Genomic DNA, 20893 nt, shown 5'->3' with positions numbered 1-20893 from the left:
ATAACAAAATTCAAAATGGTAGTAATACCTTGTAAGACAGAAATGTAAGATTTAGCATATTAATAAATCGACATACTTAAGAGTCAAGATATAGTTGTCCTTTAAAAAGCCAAATGTGCTTTTACCTTTAAATAGTCACAATGTTCAGATGAAAAAAATCCACTCAGTTGTTCACATGTTGCCATGGCTGCTCCTGGTACTTATACCAATCCGTGAAATAATACAAGTGACACATTTGATGTAAATGGGCATTGTTTTGTCCCATATGTACAGTCTTGCTTTAAACTGATCTCACAACCTGTCTGCTGCTGCTTTATTGAGGGCTAATTCTGGAAGGAAAAAAGCTAGGATTCTGTTCCAAAGCCGGGCTTTTATCACTGTTTCTCTCTCTCATCAAAGGCGGGGAATGGAAGGAGTACAAAACAGGAACCATAGCTTATTGGAAAAGATGAATCACCAAGTGATGAGTCAAACCAGGGCCACTGATGGTGCCCTAAATCATAAGAGCAGCCTGTCAAGGGGAACCCCAGAGGAGATTTAGGACTTGGCACCCCCCATCCATCTCATCCAGTGCATTCGTGAGCTCATGTGCTCATGTGACAAGTGATATTTTGGAGGTATGGGACTCCTGGGGTTCTTATCAAAAGCTTCTGTGACTCATTAGAAAGGAATCAGTCCCCATGCCTTTCTCTGGAGCTGTGTCACTGTTGTGAGGTGCTAGAAATGGATGTCTACATTTATGTCATCCCAACTTCATCTCAGCTGTTTAGAATAAGCAGCCAGCTCTCTGTGGACTTCTCTGTTCTTCTGCTGGAACCAACTAAAGGTCAGTTGAGCAGTACATCAAGAGTGCCGTTTCTGAAGACTTCTGGATCATAAAGACTTCTGGCAATGACATTCCACGTGGAGGAGAGTGCCGACAGATCACTGACTAATGGTCTCACCTTGCCAAATGCCATACGGAGAGACCAGATTGCCTAGCTGGTTCTTTCTTCCTGTTTTCCAGGGTTGCCCCCTGAGTGCTGGTGCCTAGGAAAAACTATGCTTCCTTGACATGTTTTAGGATGGAATTTTCTAGAATCGCCTGGTTTTCTCTCTGGCAGTTCCACTGTCTCAGTTTGGTATCGCTCTTAAATTGCAGTTGGCTTTCAGCCAGCACCCCCCCCCCCCCCGTTTGATTCTCTCCTGCCTCCTGGACTTTCTGTTAACTCTCTTTTTCAGCCAATTTCTGATTGTCATCCATCAGCAGTTTGGGTTTAGGCAGACACGTCAAGATAGCACCCAGCAAATTGGTTCAAAAAGTGATGATGTTAGGCAGAGTGTGGGTTATTTGCAAAACAAACCAGCTGAATTCAGTCAAGCAACCAAGCAGTTACTAACCGGTTGGTTGTGATCCAACGGTTGGAAGAGTGGATGTCTTTTAAAGCCATCTGTGTATATAGACACAGTGTTAGTTAGTTTCTATAAACTGACATCCTTATGATAACTCCTCTTAATCGGCATATTAATACTTTTTACCCTTTTGTGGTTTTTTTTCATGCTCGATGGTATATTTCATTAGGGAATTAATTTATTCTAATTAATTTTAAGGCACAACGTTCCTCTGTTAAACCCGATTCCACTTATAAAAAGAAGTTCTTTCAGTATGACAGAATTCTATAAGAGCAAGCAATTTCAGTTTCAATGTCCTTCTGGGTCTGAGAACTGGAAATATAATTTGCAGTGAACTCCATCTTCTTCAATTCCTCCTCCTCCTCCTTTTCTTTTTCTTTTTCTTCTCTTTCTTCCATTTCCCTGCAGGCTCTCAATATATTTAATATAACATTGTTAATCTAGATTCCAGAGGCTCAACCATGCTGGGAATGGGTAAAGAACATGAATCACCTCCTTTCCCCTTTTTCTGCTCTAATTATAAATATGTGAATCACAGTCCTAGGAAAATACACTGGGTAAAGAAAGGAAACAGATAGGGAAGGAGGGAAAAAAAAAGCTTGTCCAAATTTCCAGCCAGCCTCTGCAAGGCATCCACCAGGCAGGCTAATAACTTAAGACAATGTCTGACAGGTTGATATTTCCAGCTTGCTTTCCTGAAAAATATTCTGGGGCCCAAAATATTGCAATGCCTACCTGCCTTGTGAAATTCTAACAGAAGATTCAGAAAGGGCAAGGAAGAATGCCCAGAGAAAGGACTATTTCTGATTTTGGGAGTATGTTTCACAGCTCATAGAAATTGCTGATTTAAATAATCTATTACAAGACCACATGGGTTCAGTTTTCCAGGAACAATTTGCCGGCTGGACTTATCACTATGTTCAATGTTAGTGACTTACCACCAGGTAGACACCTGTTTCTTAATTTTATTTCTTTGCTTATGACTCACCTTGGCCCTTTATGTCTTTGGGATGCTTCCACAGAGTCATGCTCTGCTCAGATGGGCTTGTTCCTAGGCCATGATGTGAAGGGAGAAGACCGTTATACCTCTGGTCTCCTACCTCACGCAATGCTGGGACCCCACGCCTTTTAAATGCCTTTCTTTCCTTTCCTTTGGAAGGTCCCAGGTAGAATCTTCTCGATAGCCACTGAAGTTTTCTTGAGTAGCCCCCAGCAGCCGCTGCCATGGGTACTGTACCATGGACTTTGATGTCACCATTTGCTCCATGAGTGCTACAAGTCCTTTATTAGTTTCTCCAAAGAGTAGCCTTGGTCCTTCAGCTTCCTTAGAACTCTCATTCTCCTGGAACCAATTCCACTGGGGACACTAGGGAAGGGCTCACAGAGCCACCATTTATCTCCCTCTTGGAGCTCCAGGTCTTGCTGCATGGCCAAGGTAAGAAGCTCCAGCATGGGTGAGGACACCTCATCCCTAGTTAGAGAGAATAACGCGTATTCCGAGGAACGCTGGCCACTGCACAGCCATGAGAAAGACGTGGAGTGGGAGCGCCGGGCCGCCCAGGGGGACCATTCCTTAGAGCTGGTTATGATGACTCTGCAGCGTTCAGTGACAGACTGCGCTATTTGCCTGCATCTGAGAAACCCTATTCTCCGGAGGCCGAGGATGGCGCTCCCAGGGCTATGGTTTAGATTCCCGCACAACATCTGTTTTACATTCCTGTTCTCTGTAAATGTGCGCGGTTGGCCACTTGCCTGCGCTTGCTTCACCCTCTTTTTCCCCCTGTCGTTCCCTCCTCAAGACAGCTTTTCTCTTCGGAAGAACGAAATAATTTCTCTCCTGGACAGGTCTTTGCACAGAGGAAAACGTTGAACAATACCAAATGTGGCGTTTGGTTTGTTCATTTCCTGCGGCCGCACCCAGGAAGCTGGGCAGAGAAGTGCCTCTGGAACTTCTTCTCATTTTGTGGCCGCAGCCCTGAGCCTTTGCAGGATGGCTTATAGTCGCCTTTATGACAGTGGTTAAAATGTTACAGCCAACTTGGGCAGCTTCACATGGAACTTCTAGAAAATTGAACTCCAAGCTCTTCCCTGTCCCCCGCCAGCGCCCCAAACTCCCCACGTTCCCTTTTGCCTTCACTTCTAATTGGAAAAAAGGGGGAGGGAGGAGCAGAGATCCTAAAATAGGTCAGGGCATCATGCAGGTTCCAAAATAAACGTCATCGATGCCAAGTCACTGAACCATGTAGCCCAAGCTGACAGCGCCTCATTTGCCTGCTGCTTCGGACTTGGGATTTTAAAGTCACAGTGAACATCCATGTAAAGGACTTACCAAAGAGCCTCAAAAAAAGGGAAGGCAATTTTGGGTGAGTAGGGGAGAAAGTGGCATGAGGGAAATGGAGAAAGATGGTGCCATCCTGGGATTTAACTGCGACGTTGCTATTTCTGGTTATTAATGTGGGGTTTGGAAGGGATGGAACAGGGAGGAGTAAATCCATCCTTGCCTCAGTGCAGCTTTGAACTTTATGAGGGTGGAGTAGTAAAGCACACAACGCAGGGTTTTATGCATCAGCACAACTTTGTGTTAAATTGTTCTCAGTGGGTATCTTGTAGGGGAATGTGAGTATGAATGGCCCTGTTGTTCTGGAGGTTGAATTGCAATTACCAAGATGTGATGGGAAACCTGGTTTTAACACTGCCCAGTAAAACAGTATTCCTCCACTTATGTATGGCACCTATGGTCCATTTAGCTTCACATACACAAAGTAATCTCTTTGGTAGTCAAACTCCCATGAGCCATCCAGAATAAAGAGAAGAAAGAACTCTGTTGCCTAGCAACCAATGGAACATTACAACACTAGATAAATTGAATCAATATTGCTCTAAATATTGAACGCTTAGATGATGAAAGAACCCTCAAAGCCATGTCCATAACTCCTCAGCTCTTTCCTGTCCTAGACTTAGTAGCCGAGTGGAGTAGGACCAGCTGGTGTTTTGACAATGTGCAGAGACCGTTAGGGAGGGAGAGGACAGCATGCTGAGTTGCACAGGGGAACCCGGCAGTAGTAATTCCAGAAAGGAGATACCTAAAGGCCGAATCCCTAGGAATCTGGAGCCTGCTGACCACTTTGGCAGCATGGGGTGGCTTAGAGTGAGGTCATTGTCGTGAGTTCCTAACCTGCTGGCATTTGGTCAGTGAGTCATTAAAGTTGAACAGACCAAGGTCACTCTGCCAATGGTTTTGTAAAGAACACTCTAGGTCGGTACACATGCTGTTCTCCCGTGAGGCCCTGCCCCCAGCCCTCCCTGTTCCCTGCCCCCTAATCATCACTGAGCCACTAAGCCCCAGCAGTGGGCTGTCCCTTCTCTCTCTGCTTACATCCCTCAGATTGACAGATTGGGACTTCTTTTCCCTTAAAGCCTCTTTTAGTTTTTCTTAACCTGCCCGCTGCACCTTGGTAGGAATGAGCCCAGTTTGGGGGGATTTTGAACAATGTCCAGCTGCCTTGGTTTTCCACCTAGGCACTTTTCCTTCTTTGAAATAATGCTGTACCTATTTCTAGAAACAATTTCCCAGCCAAGTATCCTCTCTGAAGAGGCTGGATATGTGCTCTTTTGCAAAGCTTTCCTTGGAGTCCTCAGATTTAGGCTCTTGTCATAGTGCAGTCGGAAGCACTCATTTTTGCACAGGTGCACTGAGGGGGTTGACCTCAGAGTTACTAATATGCGGAAAAGGGAAACTAACATTGAGCGAATTCCTGACATGTGCCAGGCATGGCACGGGGGGTTTTGATCAAACTGGAGCTGCTCATTTAGGTCCTGTGATACCCATGTGAGGTAGGGAATATTCTTTCCATTTCACAGATGGGGACACTGGGACTTCACAAGGTAACCTGTCCTTAAGAGACAGTCGTGTTATCCCGACAGGTGGTACCTCCAGGGTTCTCTCTGGTCTTTGTGTGGCCATCAGGAGCCATAGGGCTGAGCAGTGGGCTCAGCTTCTCTTGTTTCCACTGGGCCATACACATGCCATTTGGGAAGTGAAGGTGAGGGATAGGACCCCACAGGCTCTGCATGGTGATGTGGAGGGGGGTGTCCATGCTACAACAGAGGAACCTCTCAAATTTTGAGACACGATGAGACAGGAAAATAGATTTGTCTTCCTTCTAGAGTTAAGCAGTGATGTCACTGACAATTCGTGTTTGCCCTTGGGAGTTGTGTAGTTTGAATTTGGATAGTCTTTGACTTCTACCTCTAGGACAAGCCAGGCAGGTCCTGTTTTCCATTATGCTCCTGACACTTTGTTCCCCACTGTATTTACTGCTTGAGCTTGGACCAGGCTGTGTCCAGGCATGTGGGGGTGATTCAGGGGACTTACAAACACTGGGGGAAGAAACTTAAAACTGTCAAGTGTAAAATCTTCCTATAGCCCACCAAGAAGGCCCCCAGGAAGACAGACTCTCAACAGGGTCACCTGTGGCCCATTCTTCCTCCCTACCGTTTCCCTACTGGTTTCCTTTGGTCAAATGTCTCCTTCTTCCAATCTTCATGAGGTGCTTCTCAGTGTACCTTTTGGGAAATCTATCTCCCTAGCCTCGGGAAATCTCTGAATCTCAAGATCCATGACTATTCTCTCCTATCCACCCCAATATATATCTACTCAAGACTAACTCATTAGATTTGTGACAACACCTTGGGCAGGGTATGTGGGGTGCACAGCAGGGAAGGTATCCCTTTTCCCAAGTCCCCCCAAAGGGTACCTGATGGGGAGGGGTGGGAGCCTCTGTATCTTCTTACTCTCAGCAGACTGAGTGCTGCTACCCCAGGGCAGAAACACTGCAGGAGGCCACCTGGGTTTCAGGCAAGTTCATGCCATGGGCAAGTGTTCTGTGCAGGTGTATTTCTGGACAGGCCTCTGAGTCCATGATGCTCATTTCACCTGTCACCAGAGAGACTATTTGTCACTCTGCTCCTACGTGTCAGCCACCGTGCAATGCATTATTCCACCCACTGCACTGCAAGTTAGATATTGTTAACCTCATTTTACAGAAGAGGAAAGGGAAGCATAGAGAGACCGTGCAATTTGCCCAAGGACACTCAGCAAATGTGTGAGAGTTGTGATTTGAATCAAATTCTTCTATCTGAAGTCAAGGCTCCTGTCTGAGGGGTCAGTTTTGCAGAGGCTGGTGTGAGGAGCTGGCTTATAGGAAATGCTCTAGGAGGGCAAGAGGGACCCAGGAGGCGATTGGCAGAATCTTGTCTTCACTTGAAAGATCAGGAGACTTGGATTTTAGTCCCCATTTCTTTCACATTTATTGAACTCCCAAGCTTCTGTTTCATCATCTGTAAAATGAAGGAAGGCAGGCTCAGGGACCTGCCAGCTCTCAGAATCCAATTCAGATCAACGGCCTGAATCCAGGAGGCAAAACTTAGGAACTGAATCCAGACTGGTACAAAGATCTAATGCTTCTTCTTTCACTCTCCTGTTGAAATAGATAAAAAACATAAAGCAATTTCTTCATGCACCACCATGGCCAGGGGACCATGGAACCAAGTGACCAAGGTCTCTTGCCTGGAATAAAATCTTTCAGGCACTGTTTCCTTGGGTGTTATTTCTTTTTTTAAAAAATTTTTTATTTTTTCATATTATGGGGGTACAAGTATTGTTAGGGTTACATATATTGCCCTTGCCATTCCTCCCCACGTCACCCCCCGCCCCCTGCCTTACCAAAACATCAAGCATGTCCTATTCTCAGGTGGTGTGCATCGCACCTATTCTGTAAGTGTAAATGCTTCCCCTCATCCCCCCTCCCATTTGCCCACCATCGGATAAAACTTTGTTTGTTTGTTTGTTTTTACCCTTTTTTTGACCTTTGGGTTACATTGTATATCTTAGCCTTTCCCTTGGAAGGTTTAGATGTATTCCCTCCCCCCCTACTATGCTCACCACAACCCTAAGATGTATATCTCCCCCTCCCCCAAGCCCTAGTGGGCACTATCCCCATTTGAACATCATAGTTTTTTTGAATCAGTCAGTACCAATTTGAGGGCGAGTAGATGTGGAGCCCGTTTTCTTGGCCTTGGGTGTTATTTCTTTACATGTGAATAAAAGTCTCCGTAGGAAGGTATTTCTGGTTTTAGGGGAGGAAATCTGAATCTATAAAACCGATCAATTGGGGCTATGAATGTTTGCATTGCAAAAGAATTCTGAAGAATACTTCTATTTGTGCCATTCTACATTTATTATTATTATTAACAAACCAAATAGTGGAAAAGCTAGTTAGTTAAAAATTAGGAGTAAAGAAATGGGGCCAAAATATAACCAGCCTACTGACTGGTTAAACCTGATTATTCATACTTCACATTGTTGTAAAAGTCAGAATGACGTATGTCTGTTGGAATGTCATTACCATAGGACAATTTCCTACCCTGAGATGTGCTTCTCCTTTTGAAAGTGCTCTGCTCGTGTCTATAAAATCTTACCTCCCCAACCCCATTCTTGCTTTTAATCACATCTTGCTTTGTATTATCAACCAACTGTACAAAGTGTGTTTGTACAAGTTGTTTCCATCCCTAATTTTTCTTTTAAGAGCAGCCCTCCCTCTCTTAGCCCTCAGGGTGAATAGTTGGGTATTTCACAGGCATTGAATGTATACTTATTGATGAAAGGACACAATCCGTCACTGGAAAAGCTTCTTTACAAAACTGTGATGTGCAAACTGCTAGTGAGAAAACAGATGATTCAGAAAGGGAAGGATATGTGGGGAAGATGAAATCCTTGTTGGCAATTCTTCCAGTCTTCCCTGAATTAGAATTATTCATCCACACCCTTTGCCATGTGACTTTAGGAATGAGGGGCCTATATTTCCCTCTTCACTGCTCCTGCCTTTGACCAGTGGGAAGTGAGTACTCACAGCAGGGGTGAGCCCTGTGCCAAGCCCCCAGGAGGCCTTGCGTGTTGCTGCCTGCCCTTTTGTATTAATACTCTGGATGTCTGCCATGAAAAGACCATGCCAAGTAGCTGCTGCTCCAAAGAGAGACACATGGGATGTACCTGAATCCAACCTGAAGCCTGCTGCCAAGCTAAGCTGACTCACAGCCTGGAGCAGGGCTGTCCTGGAAACCCTGTGGACCTGGGAGCTAGAGAAAGAAATGCTGCAATAGGGCAATGTGTTATGGGGAAGCTCGTTATGCAGCAGTAGCTGATTAATATATTATTTTTATATGGGGCAAAATGGATCCTACTGGGAGAGAGGAAGGGGGTGGGGAAAGAAAGGTTTCTAGGTTACCAGGGAGGGAAGGAACCTGTTGTCTATCACAGGTCCTGAAGGACCTTGTAGAGAGAATTTCTCTGAAATTTCCAGACCTATCATCATGCCAGACAGGCCATTATGCTAAATTTTTTTTTTAAGGCAGGAATTCAGTAGTGACCCGTACAGAAATAAAAGGGCAAAACTGAAAGGCAGTAAGAGAATAACCTTTTACATCAGGCAAAATTGATGGCCTGATTCAACAGCCCCAAAGGCTTGTATAGCTCAGCAACTTACAGCAACCGTCATTCCTGTTCATTTAGGGGATGTCCATTCACACTAAGAGTGAGGGTCTCCCACTCTGCCCTGGTGCAGGAGGGAGTTCAGAAAAATTTAAAGAAATATGGGCATAATTTAATTCAATCTGGATGATGGTAGAAATTTTCAGAGAAATGGCCATACTATTCAAATATTCATTATGATCATCTTTTGGAAATGGTAACATGATTCTTTTAACCATTGTGGTGGTGTTCTTCCTCGGGTAGGAAGATAGAATTTAAAAAATGGAACAGTTAAAAAAAACCCCACTGGATACTAGGAATGTTTCCAGAGGGCTTTGCAAAGTATTGGACTAAGCTGAGAAAAATGATAATTATCTTTTACCTCGAAAAAGCAGGTAGGTCATTGCAGGGAGAGCGATTTAATTTTAGTCCACGTATTTCAACACAAATTTAAACCTCCCGTGCAATTAGCTAAAATCACTGAAATAGGGGAGCACACAAAGGCCATGCCCATGTACACTAATTAATGATTCAAATTAAGCAGAATGTATAAACCTGTTGGCAGTTACTTGTTTGACCTGACTTTTCTTTCTGTGATGATGGGCCCTTCTGTTGAAATGGACCACCCAGTCCAGAGTGAGGCCTGCCTCTGCCAACTGCAGAGGTACTTAGCTTCTGAACCAGCACTTGGCTCTTAGTGTGTTGTTAAGGGAATATTCACCTGGAATTGTTGGGTTATACTAACATGTATGCATGTCTTATCTTCCAAACATCCTTGAGGGCTAGCACTGAGTTTCCAGACACTATTTTCATTCCTGCCTCTTTGTGCTGAGGCTGATGTCTTGAACATCCGAGTTCCATAAATATATCTTTATTGTTGTGGCAGACCCATTTGGTTGGCTAACTCAGCCTCCATCCATGATTTTCTTCTGTCTAGCCGTCTTCAAGCTAGGCACATGGGACTTAATTCTGGCCAATGTGTTGTAAACAGAAGCCTCTGGGTAGGGCTTAGGGGAAGTATTTCTTGAAAATTGGTTTGCCCCTTTAGCTATTTTGTTCTCTTTTTCTTGCCTGGCTTGCACATGTGAGACTCAGAAGGGCAGTAGCTGTTCTGTGACCACGAGGCAGCAAACATGCAGATGAAGGTCCACACATTAAGGATGGCAGAACAAGATGTAAAGTGTCTGGATTCAGTGGTGCGTTGGAACAGGCTTGTACCAGCTTTTGAGAGCTGACTGTTCCATTATCAGGAATGTTGCATTCCTGTTGTTATGCATAGCCATTATTAAAAATTAGCTTATATAAACTTACAATTATATAACACAAAGATAGTTTGTATTAAAACAAAGATAATACTCCAAACTCATAATTTTTTAAATTCTTTTACTACTTTAATAATATCTAATGCTCTAGAGGTTGTTTATGTCTATGATATATGTGGGTGAAGTACTTTATGTTGGTGTGCTACTGAGTTCCTTCCCAACTCTGCATTTCGACATGTCACGCTGGTAGGTTGAAATCAAACCATGGTGAAAGTGTATATACTACAGAAATTGGCAAACATGACAAATAAGTACTATCCCTTCAGAATGATTTTTAAACATTTACCAGCACATCAATGCAGGGTTCTTAAAGGCATCATTGATTTACCACACTCAGCTGCAGACCACCCTGTCCTAGAATTCTTCTTCTTCTTCTTTTTTTTTAATTTAAAGACTTTTATTCTGAGCCAAATATGTGTGACCTCAGTCCATGGAGCCATGCTGGAGAAACCTTGAGTAAGTGGTCCCAAGATGGTCAGGTTACAGTTGGGTTTTATACATTTTAGGGACAGGAAGACCCAGTGTTTTAAAACTAGTATTAGTTGAGTTTGGGGGTATTTGCAGCAAAAATCTTTTCTAACTTATGTCATTTCTAACTATTAAGTCATTTATCGCACTCTACCATGCACAGGTGGAAATTATTCAATGTAATGCCATGGATGTGCAGAAGAAGAAAGAAGCCCTCTTTGGAACTTAAGTCAGGCAGTTGGAATTTGCAGAAGGAAATCTTGGCAGCGGTGGTGTTTGAGGCATTACATAAACATCTGATACTTGACTCAGTAACTATCAGCACTTGGTGTCAGCATATAAATGTTGGGTTGGAAAAGTAGATAAATTGATTTTCCATTCCTCTCATTCTAGTTTCTTCCTTTCATTGATGCTGTAGCGACGGATCCTATTACTAGTATAACAGTCAGTAATATAAACATGTTATTTCTCTGGTTAAAGAACAATTCTTTTCAAAGCTATATAATGTGATAAACTGACCTTGAATTATGCCTATAAAAATAATAATTTACTCTTTTCTTCAAAGCTATCAGAAAATTCACAAGCTTTATAACCTATAAACTGTCTAACCTTAAGCCATTGTTATATATTTTTCACATTTTATGAGTTAAAATAGACTTGGAAGTTAAGAAGAGGCATATATTGCTTCTTCTACTTCATAGCCTGGGATATTAAGGGTCAGAGAGGTTAAGTTATCTGTTCAAGGTGAAAAAATAGAAAGTGGGGTTTGGTTGTAATTAACCATATCTTCTTGTTACTTTTTTCCCTTTCAGAATCACATCTATGTATTCCAGAATAAATATTGAGTTTGAATGCATGAAAATCATTTTTCTGGTATTTAAACAGGGTGGTTGGATTTTGTTTTGTTTTCTTTTTTAGCATACCTCCTGAGACTGTTAAGAAGAACCAGAGATTAAGTATTTGGATCTTTGAATGCAAAATAAAATATTGCCAATGGAACTAGATTCTTTAATGGGGATTCTTGGTGGAGAAAAATATATTCTGTCAAAAAATAAACAGGCTGATTTTCTCTCCTCCTCCTTCTCTTATATGGTCTTCTTTTAGCTCCTTACTTTCTATTTATTTGTCTTTTATTGAATAAATGTGTACTGAGCACCTACTACGTGCCAGGCAGTATTTCAGGTTCTAGAGAACACAGTGGTGAGGAAAAAATGTCCCTGCTTTTATTGAACCTGTGTGTGGGGGGAAGGTGGAATAGGGAAGATAATTGTTAGTTAACAAACAACGAAGCACCGTGGAGAAAAAGGAATAAGGTGAAGTGTCACAGTACAGCTATATTTGGAACTGGGTAATTGATCAGGTCCTTAGAGGTGCTTAGGAAGGGATATTTGAGTGGTATCTTAGTTCATGCTGGTATAACAAAGTACCATAGACTGGGGTAGCTCATAGACACTGAAACTTTATTTCTCACAGTTCTGGAGATGGAAGTCTGTGAGATCAGAGTGCCAGCAGGGTCAGGTTCTGGTGAGATCCCTCTTCCTGGTGGAGATTGCCAAATTCTCATTGTATCCTCACATGAGCTAGAGAGCTCTCTGGGGTGTCTTTTGTAAGGGCTCTAATCTCATTCATGAGAGCTCTACTCTCATGACCTAAAGGTCCTCCCAAAGGTCCCACTCCAAATTCCATCACATTGGGAATTAGAATTTCAACCTATGGATTTTTTTTTTTGAGGGGGGAAACATTCAGTCCACTGTAAATAAGACCTGAATCACAAATGATAGCCCTGCAAAGATTGGGGATAGGGCAGTGGGACAGAAAGAACAAGCGTCAAGTCCCCATGGAAAGAATGAGCTTGGTATATTCATACAGAAGAAAGCAAGCCAGTGTAGCTGGATTGTAGTTATAAGGGGGTTGGTGGCAGGAGATGGAGTTGGAGGGTTATTCTGGACTAGTTTAGGTGGAACTTTTAGGCCACGGTGAGGACTTCATGTTTTATCCATTAAATGTTTTTAAGCAGGGGAGTGCCACAAACCAATGTGTATATAAAAAAGAATAGAGGTGCCAATGGTATAGTTAAGAAGATCATCTAGAACGCAAGAAATATTGGTGGCTTGACCAAGAGTGGTGCAGATGGAGGGAAGTTTGTGAATCTGAGACATACTTTTGAGATAGAGTCACAGGAGGTGGCAATGGGTTTGACCCAGGGAGCAGGTGTGCAGAGGAAATGGGAGAATCAAGGATGGTTCTCTGGTTTTTGCCTTGAATTAGTGGAGCACCATTTACTGAGCTCAGGAGACTGGGGGAAAGGTTCAAGCATATTAGGGAGCCCTATCAGACATCTGATAGATGGTAAATAGCTGGATATAGGAGTTTGGAACCCAGGGCAAGGGTCAAGGTTTAGAGATAAAAATTTGGGGTCATATAAATAATCTTTAAAGTCTGTAGATAATCTGTGGACAGAGTAGAGGTAGAGGAGGCTACACTGGAACTTGAGGTGTTTCACTATGTTATCTTCAGCCCACCAAGACTTCCTCTCTGACTCAAGTTCAAATGCCCCAGTAACTGTTCTTCCTCATCCACCTCCCTCTTATGGACATTCCCTACATTGCAGCATCAGCTCCCCTTTCCCCCTCTATACAAGTTCCATTATTCCTGCATAACCCCATCTATTCACATAGCTCCAGCCGATCCATGCCGGTGACTTACCAAGTCCATGAGCCTGTCCTTATCTCTCTCCCCAATCAAATTCATTCAATTCAAACCAATTTGAGCCAAGAAGCATTTGTTGAACAACTGCTACACACCAGGCACTGTGCTGATCAGGTTGGATGGTCACTGAGTGGCTATACAGAATGACACTACTTTGGTGACTCCAACTCTCAGCCGTGGGGGCTTAGAAGCCTGATTCTCTCAGCATATTAAGTGGAACAATTTCTCAGGGTGCAAATTAACTCAGCTCACAAGAATCTCATGTGTATAAATCAAAATGTCAATTCACTAATTTACAATGGGAACTACAACTTAAAAGAGGCGCCGGCATTCACATTCGCCTGATCTGCACATTTTTCTGTCTAGGAAAACTACATATAAAGCCAGATTATCAGAAGGTTGCATGGATTACAAGAGATCAGAGAAAGGGGCCTTGGTGGCAGATTTGAATGTTTAATATCACCAGGCTCTGAAAGGCTGATGCATCTATGTCTACAGAGAAATCAAACAAATCATGTATTCCTGGACTTCGTAGGATACTGGAAGAATGCTTTGATGGGTACTGCCAAAAGGAATCTCCTTTGCTTTCACCTTTCTATGTTGTGTGATCACATCCCCTTTTGGTCTAAGGTATTCTCTCTCTGGATAAGTTAGTGCAACTAGTTAACTCACCACCAGGTCTTGTTTTTACCTCGCAATAATTTCATCTCAGTAAGGGTAATGCACATATTTCTGATTTCTTCCTTTATGTGTCAGAAGGATTCACTTAGGTATTTGAGAGTAGATTTGTTTTCTTCATTTCAAATTCTGTGGCCTCAAGTATCTAGAATAATGTCTTGCAAATAAATATCTCATGAAATGTTTGTTAAATAAATGAATGAATGACTGCATTAACTTTTGCCCCTATATAGCTTGGATGATTAGATAGAAAAAAGTAGATTTGGGGCCAGATGCAGTGGCTCACTCCTATAATCACAGAAATTTGGGAGGCCATGGCAGGAGAATTGGATTCCTTGAGGCCAAGAGTTGGAGACCCGCCTGGGCAATATAACAGGACTCCATCTCTACAAAAAATGATAGATTGTATTTAACACACTTAGTTGATTTTAACAAAAACTGAATGGTTGACAAAAGATATTTTATAGTTCACTTCCCCAAGACCCAGGATTCTATCAATATTGCACTTTTAGGGCAGTTGTGTGTAAAGATGGGATCCAGCACACATTCCATACACAACTCAAGGGAGGATAGCTTCACTTTCTTATTTTTCTTACTTTTCTTATTTTGGTTTAACTTTAACTCTTCCAAGGCTAAATGGCAGAAATCACTTTTACTCTGTTATCTACTTTACATTTCCTACCGATCCCAATATGCTCTTTTCCTTATGCTAAGGAAAAGAGCAGTAGAATAAGCGAATTTCTGTCTGAATGAAAATAACCAACATTCAGACTCTCAGTATGGTAAGGGCCAGGTGAGAATCATGTCACAGCTACGGGTGACTCTATAACAATGCTTTTCTGGAAGTCAATTTGGACTAACGTACTGAGAACCTATGCCCCAATATTTCCACTTACAGGAATTTATCCTGAGGAAATAGCTGAAGAAGCAGTTAAAAATTTATATGTGGGGAAATCTTTATAGGGATAGTCAAAACAAACACAAAACTAGAAGACATCCAACAATGATTGGTTAATATGGCACATTATATAGTAGAGTGTTATGCCCCCATTAAAAAAAATCATACTTTCAAAGAATGTTTAAGGATGTGGGAAAATGCTTGCTGTGCACATTGTTATTTTTGTTTACCAACATCCTTTTCCTTTGTTCTGATTGCTGTGATGGGAGCCCTCCTATGTTCTATATTGCACTAACACTCACGTATCTAGAACCTATAAATGTTACATCTGATGTTCGCAGCCTCACAAACCCCAAAGGTCCAAGCACCTTGTTCCTACAGATTTCTCTAGGCTCCTCTTAACAGGATATAAGAAGTGGGGTAATAAAATAAAAATTACACAAAGACCAATCAGAGACTATCTTGGGCCAAGACTCCTTATGTGAGCCCATGGCTGTGCCAGAAGATGGGACCAGAGGCTGGACCTCATGAAGTTTCACACAGCAGGTGGAATTAAGCAGGGTATTAACCTGGCTTTTGGAATTTGGGGCTGGGAGTAAGAGGATCAGACACCACTCTTCTAAGTCTTCTACAAATGGCATCTGAAGCATGTTAAAAAATCAAAAGTCTCAGGTTCACCTAAGGGAAGAAAGTGACATGAAGCATTTCTCTCCTGTTCCTCATGTCTCAGCATCAGCACCAGTGGAGGTGTGAGTTGGAGGACAGCAAGACTCCTTAACGTCTGTGGCAAAAGCAACAAGAGCAGTGGGTGGTGTCACCAACACTAATTCTACCAGAGCATTTGTGACATTGGCTATAGCACTGATTTCCTTGCAGAGAACGACCTCTTCCTTCTCAGTTCATTATGTTTGGAGGCGGAGATTACTCCTATAGGCTCCAGGAGAGGGCGTGTGCCAAAGGTCTGGCCAATCAGAGCGCTTTGTCATCCCTGCTTTATTCTACCTGCTGTGTGATATTTCAGGAAGTCCAGCCTCTGGTCCCATCTTCTGGCACAGCCATGGGCTCACATGAGGAGTCTTGGCCCAGGATGGTCTCTGATTGGTCTTTGTGTAATTCTTCTTTTATTACCCTACTTCTCATATCCTGTTAAGAGGAGCTTAGAGAAATCTGCAGGAATAAGATACATGGAGCTTTGGGGTTTGTGAGACTGTGTACATCAGATTTAAAATTTATAGGTTCTAGATACGTGAGTGTTAGTGCAATATAGAACATAGGAGGGCTCCCATCACAGCAATCAGAACAAAGGAAAAGGATGTTGGTGAACAAAAGTAACCATGTATACAGCAAACATTTTCCCCAGATGGGCTCAGAGATGGGGGGCTTTGGCTAATTGATAAGAGGCTTTGAAGATGAGCCGGAGTGGCTAACTGCCATTCTGCCACCACGAGGAGAAAGCCAAGCTGACCCGTGACCACACGGGAACACAGGGCAGAGGTGGAGAGAACTGAGGTCTTAGGGGCACAGTTTGAATCTCTGAATTCCACCGCCCTGATACTTGCTTATCCCTGAACTTTGAGCTGTGTGAGCCAATAAATCCCCAAAGTGCCTTAATCCTTTTGCTTAAGGCACTTTGAGTTTATTTTCTGTCATAACCAGAAGACTGCTAACTGATGGGCTGCTTATAACTAGTTGATGAATATAGCAGGAAAAAGTAATAAATTGCAAATTATGTGTGTATGTGTGTGATGTGTGAAGAAATGTACCAAAATGTTAAAAGTGATTATCTCTGAATTGTGAGATGATGAGGTTGTTGTTTTTTTTTCTTTCTTTTTAATATATTCTGGGATATTTCAAATTTTCCTTAGAGATCGTGCATACATTTTAATAACAAAGCAAAGGAGATTAAAGACCTCTTGGTTTTGGTTTTCCTCTTTCTTCAGCGGCACAGGCAGAAGGCCACATGGCCTTTTCCATGACATCAGCAAACATTTCCCAGACTTCTCTGACTGCTTCAGGTGAAGACGGGTAAGTTTGAGTTATAGGATAACCTTGTGTTTAGTTAGATAATGGAAAAGCAACCATGCCATTGAGTAGCTTAAAGGCCAGCATTCAGATTCACGACTTTGTGTCTGGTAGACAGAGGCCAGCCAGCCCAATGACTGCTGGATCCTTGCAAATTCCCAAGAGAGGAGCTGAGACAGCTGCCCGCAGATGGTTTTCCTGGGAGGCTGAGGGAGAAAGTGCTGGGCATCCTGACAGCAATAAAAACAGAAGGACCTCCATTAAACCATTCTACACATTCCAGAGGTCTGCCATGTCTTTTGTGGCTGGCTGCCTTTGCCACCCAGACTTCACAAGTGTTCGAGGAGCAGAGAGCAGGGGAGGGAAGGGAAGGGGAGCGGAGCGGGAAGGAAGCACAAGAGAAAGCCCCTCAGGAGATGGGACTGGTGCTGCTGAAAGTGCCACCTCCTTCCTCCCCCTGCAGTGTCCGTTGAGGACTTCACCATCCCTGGTAGGCAATGAAGTGAATTAAGAGCCTGAGTTTTTAAAAGGGACTGCAAAACTTTACAGCAGGGACTATGATAACATTTATAGGTCTCCACCAAAAGGAAGTTAAATAAATCTCCTGCCTGGGGACACAAAATAATCACCTGTCACCTTTATGCGGGCAAGAGGGAATTGACTACTCTGCAGGCCCATCCCCTGGCAGCTACCCACTCTCATGCAGGCTGAGGCCACAGGGATGGAATCTTCTCTTCATCCTTCTGGTGTCAGCTTTCCCTACACCTCTTTTGCCCACCAGAATTAATTGCTCCTTGCGGACTCACCCCACATTGGAAGCACATTTCTAGTTATCAGAATGCGGCGAGACCCTTAGGCTTATTGTAGATACACGTCTGTGAGTCTGTCTTCCCTCTCTCTCCTCGAGGTCAACCTTTGTCTTATTATCATTTTAAATTTCCTCCCTCTTTCCCCAACCTCTCTCCCCTTGTACGATACCTGCACAGAGTGTGGTCTTAATAAATGTGTGTTTGATTTTGAATTTTCATAGCTGGCTCTTTTTGCCTTATCCTCCCAACCAAAGAAATGGATTGGCGCTGATTGCCTTCCCCGAGCATCTGGAAGAGCTGAGCTTCCTCAGCTCTCGAGTGAGGGGGTCTCTGGCCCTGGACCCCTCTATAGCCCACTCTTCCAGGACCCTGGGATCTTGTGCTGCCGGAGCCTTGGTAATGTGTACTCCAAGTGTTATCTCTTTCTTTGCAGGTTTTACCCAAGTTAAAATGCCCAATAGGTTCACAAAAACTCAGACTTTTATACTTCAGGCCCTGCTGGAAGACCCCACTTGGAGAAAGGATTGGATAATGAAAAACATAAAGGCTTTGGGGTCAGATAGCCATGGCCTTGACACCTACACAAAACTGGACAAGTAACCCAACCCTGAGCCTTAAGTGGAATGATACATGTTTGATCCCAGGTGCATAGGAGAGGCTCAGCAGATGTGAGTTCTTTTCCCCTTTTTCTCATTTTCTGGATTTTTCTAGAATTTTCTAGGCTTTCCAAAAATTTTCTCAGCTGGGGGCACAATGGGCAATGATGACCTAACTGAGAGCACAGTCCCTAAAAGCTCTGCATGTTGGTTGCTCCCAGGAAGATAAAGTGTCCAGGCCAGGAAGCTCATGGTGGCATCTGGGGTTGGCATTTCAGTGACCTGGCAGGCAGCTAAGAGGGGGCTCTGAGCAGGCAGTGGATTGTGTGTACCTTAAGTCAACGATGTGCAGAGGTTGCCCCAGCCCTCCGTGGTAGGGAAGATAAGTTCTTTGCACAAAGATGTCAATAGTTTCAGATGTGAATTTAACATCCATTTCTTCAGCCACAAGGAGAGACAAATTTCAAGCTCCATTCCCTGGTCCTCACAAGGAAAGGCTTGTGTCCATCCAGGGTGGATATTGACATGTATGATGATGACCTGACCAGCTAAACTGTTATAATCAGTTATTCACTGCTTAAGAATGAGGCTGCTTTCTCGAGGTAAAACCAGGAGGGGAAGTCAATTTTGGAGCCACAGTCATTCCCCATGAGATGTCAGCTTCTCAGGATGGAGGCACAAGCAGTCCAGGGGGCTTAACTTCAGCAACACTAGGACAGGAGGTGGTGTTTACAGCTCTGGCTCACAGCCCAGGGGGGCCGTGGATCTGGGAGGCTCTCCCAGGGCCTGGATGAAGGAAGAGAGGGCTGGGATTTCCAGAGGCATCCTTGAACTCTTAGCAGTAACTCCTGGGGCTGTGTTGGCTGAGGACCAGGCCTGCACCTGCATCACCTATCCACCTCTCTTCCCTTCTCGCACCTGGAGCCCATGGGAAGGGGCAGACGCTAGCTACCAGGACACATTGTGCCTTGGAGCTTAGAAGTCAAACTGGATGTGAGACCAAATTGATGTCTTATCCATTTCTTTTTCAACAGGTTCGCAGAACTAGGATCCCTTTTAGATCAGTGTTGGCCCATCATGGTCGGAGGAAATAAAGAGCAGACACTGCCCTGTTGCCTTCATCTGCGTAACCTTCCTCTGTGATTCCATCTGCTCAATAGGCACACACTCCTCCATTCACTCAGGGAGCAATCATCAAACATCTGCTCCAAGTCAGCCAAGACACATGCTGGGGTAGTTTTTCCCAAACTCAGGGTCTATGGATTTTGCCAGGCTGGCAGCAAAAGCAGCAGCTTTGGAAAATTAAAAATACCAGTTTCCGGGTTTCTCAATAGGTCTAGATGAATTCCAAATCATCTTTATTTTTATAAAGTTCTCATTTGAATGCCCCCATATTAGGTACACAAGAAATAAGGCCTAGGACTCTGACTTAACTCACTCACAGGAGAAGAGGTAATTAAAATATGAGGTGAGGGCTGTGATTAAAGCATGTACAATGTGCTGTGGAGATCACAGTGGAGGATTGCTAGTGCCTTGTGAGCAACCTTCCCAGAAGAGGTGACATTTGAGCTGGGTATTGAATAATGGGCGCCCATTTTCAAGGTGTTCACGGGGGTCAAGGACATTTCCAGGCAGAGGGAATGGCATGGGCACCTGGGAGAGCTAGTTTGTCTGAGGAGTTGTGGTTTGGTAGCGTTTGGCTGGACTGTGGCCTCATCTTGGGCGAGTAGGTAGCAAGAGCTGAGGCTGGCCAAGTGTATTGGGGTCAGATGGCAAAGGGTGTTGCATGCAAAGCAAGCTGGGAGCTTGGGCTCTATTTCAGGGGCATTGGGCACCGCTGATGTGCAAGGGAGCAACAAGATGCTTCCATCCTAAAGATGTGCACTTTAGAAAGATCACTCTGGCAACCTATGTGGAGGATGGGTTGGAAGGGGTCAAAAAGACAAGGAAAGCAATTAGGGGTTCTTGTAATTGCCTGGGCTAGAAAGGATATGGGCCCAAGCTTGTGGTAGGGTCCCCACCATGGAGGTGGAGCAGTGGGGATAGCTCGTAGAGATGTTAACACCTATGTGATTTTCCTAAACACGTGTCAGGCACTCACATGTTCCTGACCAGGCAGCTGCCCCTGCATGGTCTCCAGGTGGCATATGGTCGGGCAGGACCTCCAAATGGGCTGCGATCGCTAAATTAAGTATCATGAACCACCGTCATCATTAATGCAAACACACAGGGCAGCTTTAGAAATCCTGGCAATGCTTTCTGGCAAGTGTAATGAAAAAATTAATTGAATAATCATTCCATGTAAATAGATTTCATGTGAGCTCTCCTTTTGGTGGGAGGGAAGGGAGGGGAGGGGAGAGAAGCCTGTGATTTATGGCTTTGAGTGGTATAATGAATTAGGCCGGTGGCCCGCGGTGAGCCTGAGCCTGCCTCGGCCTGTGTTATGAGGTGGTTAGATCATTTTGAGCAGC

This window comes from Microcebus murinus, chromosome 19 (assembly GCF_040939455.1).
Source record: "Microcebus murinus isolate Inina chromosome 19, M.murinus_Inina_mat1.0, whole genome shotgun sequence".
In the NCBI taxonomy this organism is placed as follows: Eukaryota; Metazoa; Chordata; class Mammalia; order Primates; family Cheirogaleidae; genus Microcebus; species Microcebus murinus.
This window is presented reverse-complemented; position numbering follows the sequence as displayed.